The following is a 3,332-nucleotide window of genomic DNA, read 5'->3' on the forward strand; positions in this document are numbered from 1 at the left end:
ATTCTCATGCTGAGTGGAAATTTTCTTCACACCCTCTGATGTATCTTGAAAGTTTTCATCCTAATGAATACTCAAAAATAGATATTTATTCAAAAAATTTCCCTTAGAATGATCCAGAAAAGATTTTCTATGCAATATTATTGTTTGGAATCATATAATTATTAACAAGATTCTCAAGTAAAATGGAAAGAATGAAGAAGAAAAAATAAAGCTAATCCAAAAGAAAAACAGCAAGAGCAAAGCATGAAGCCTTACAAAATAATAACCAAAAAAAGACAAAAATTAAGAGAAAAGATAAGAAAATGAACTCAGGGCAAGAAAACTGAGGAAAAAACACAATAATTCCACAAAGGGGCGGGGGTACCATAAAGACAACCCAATGCATAATGACAGCAATAAATGCATACACATCAATAATGAAATGGAATGTTAATGGATACAATGTACCTCTCAAGAGGCAGTGAGAAGCACAATGGGTAAGGAAACTTGATCCATAAATCTATGCTTACAACAAACACAAATGAGACATAAAGAGAAATAGAATCTAAAAATCAAAGGTCGAAGAAAATACATCAAGAAAATGGCAATAAAAAACAAGGATAGCAATATTAACCAATGACAATTTTGAAATCTGTTACTGGCTATACAAATTAATAGTGAAATATACTTCAAGACCAAATCTTTAATGGGAGACCAATAAGGGCATCATATGATAAAAGGAACAAAAGAGCAAGAAGAAAAAAATATTAATGAATATATATACATTCAATGGCAGACCCTCAAGATATATTCATCAAACTCTTATAGACTTAAAGAGAGAAATACATAATTTTACAGGAATAGAGTTAAATACACCTCACTGGGTTTTACAGAACAACTCAAAAGATCAACTAGATAATAAATCAATACAGTAACAGAAGAATTAAATACTATAATTACTGACCTCTTAGACATATAGGGTGCATGCTATCTGGGAAAACCTCAATGTATCTTCTTCTCATGTTCATATGTACCATTCTTCAGAATAGTCCACATGTTAGGCTACAATGAAGGCTTAATAATTTTTAATTTGTGATATTATAAATAAAAATTTTTACTTCACAACATTATGAAATTAGATATAAACAATAGGAAGATAAAAGAATAAAAAGTTAACATGGAAAATGAGAAATTTTGTGCATTAAATTGCTTGGAAATGGTAGGATTAAGGGATTAAGGTTTTAAATTCCTTACAAAAATGAAAATAAGCATACCACAAGCTTTGGTACACAGCAGAAGCAGTACTAAGAACACTTGTTGTGAACAATGTATGAAGATATCAAAAAAGAGAGCAAAGTCAGTATGGTAACACAACACCTTCAACAATTAGAACAAAAAGAGTTATGTAAAATATCAGTCATAAGAAGGCAATAAATATTAAAGAATGGTGCAGAAATAAATGAAAAGGAACAGGGAAATAATCCATAAGACAAGTTAATTCTTTAAAAATATTAACAACATTTGACAAACTACTGGTAAACTAATTAAAGTAAAAGGAATAGGAAAAGCAAATATAAAGAATAAGAAATAAAAAATCCAATATCACAACAGAACCAAAACTATGAAGATCACAACAGTGAATTTGAAAATTTAGAATAAGTGGACATATTTCTAGAAAAACACTACCTATCTTTATTTTAAAAATCATTTGGGGGGGGGGCTCATACAACATTATCACAATCTATCCATCCATCCATTGTGTCAAGCACATTTGTACATTTGTTGCCAACATCATTCTCAAAACATTTGCTTTCTACTTGAGCCCTTAGCATCATCTCCTCATTTTCCCCTCCCTCCCACTCCTGCCTCACTCATGAACGCTTGTAAATTATTACTATTTTGTCATATCTCACAATGTCTGACATCTCTCTTCACCCACTTTTCTGTTGCCCATCCCCTAGGGAGGAGGTTATATATAGATCCTTGTAATCGGTTCCCCTTTAAATTTCCACCATCCCTCAACACTCCCAGTATCACCCCTCTCTCCCATTGTCCCTGAAGGGATCATCTGACCTGGATCCCACGTGTTTCCAGTTCCTGTCTGTACCAGTGTACAGCTGGATTTGTAAGGTAGAATTGGGATCATGATAAGATGGGGGGAGGAAGCATTTAAGAACTAGAGGTGGGGGGAGGAATCATTTAAGAACTAGAGGAAAATTGTATGTTCCATCTTTGCTACATTGCACCCTGCACTCTTCTCCTCCCCAAGACCCTTCTGTAGGGGGATGTCCAGTTGCCTACAGATGGGCTTTGGCTCCCAAATCTGCACTCCGCCTCATTCACAATGATATGAATTTTTGTTCTTTGATGCCTAGTCCCTGATCCCTTTGACACCTCGTGATCGCACAGTCTGGTGGGCTTCTTCCATGTGGGCTTTGTTGCTTCTCAGCTAGATGGCTGCTTGTTTACTTTCAAGCCTTTAAGACATCACACACTATATCTTTTGATAACTGGGCACCATCAGCTTTCTTCACCACATTTAATTAAGCACCCATTTGTCTTCAGTAATAGTGTTGGAAGGTGAGCATCATGGATTGCTAGTTTAATAGAACAAAGTATTCTTGCATTGAGGGAGTACTTGAGTGGAGGTCCAATGTCAATTGGCTACCTTAATATGAAACTAATAAATATATGCACATAGATTTATTTCCCCATCATCGCATATAAATATATATATATACATATATGCATGCCTGCATTGAGATCTCTATAATTATCCTTTGCCTCCTAGCTCTGTCCTCTATTTCCTTTTACTTTCCTCTTGCCCCACTATCATGCTCAGCCTCCATTTTGGTTTTAGTAATTCCTCTCAGTTACATTGTCATTGATCAATCCCTACCAAGCATCTTAAATCCTCCTTGCCACTGATTTTGGATTCCTTGTTGTTCCCTTGTCCCTGGGTTTGTTAACACCACTTCCTTTCTTAAACATATATGAGTTCACTAGGTTTATTTCTCTAGTCACCCTGGCCTAACATACACATAGACTGAGTGAAACAGTTTTTTAAGACAGACATAAATCTTGGAATGAAAGCTACAAACTATGAAAATAATTTTGTTTTAAGTAAGCTCTTTTTTCAGAGCTTCCATTTCTAAAGCCCTAAATATCAGTGAGAAAGGCCGGGTATATAGGCGCCAGTTAATGCCAAGGAGAGAGAGAACTTTATGCACTGAGATAAGCCTTTGGCTTAGCTAGTACCCATGATAACTTGCTCCTGCACACAGTCATGGGAGAATCAGTGAGACAAGGTGGAGGGGGTTAACTTGGGGTTGGAGTTATGGAGCATTTCTTGC

The sequence above is a fragment of the Tenrec ecaudatus genome, unplaced genomic scaffold (genome assembly GCF_050624435.1).
Source record: "Tenrec ecaudatus isolate mTenEca1 unplaced genomic scaffold, mTenEca1.hap1 Scaffold_1816, whole genome shotgun sequence".
Classification (NCBI taxonomy): Eukaryota; Metazoa; Chordata; class Mammalia; order Afrosoricida; family Tenrecidae; genus Tenrec; species Tenrec ecaudatus.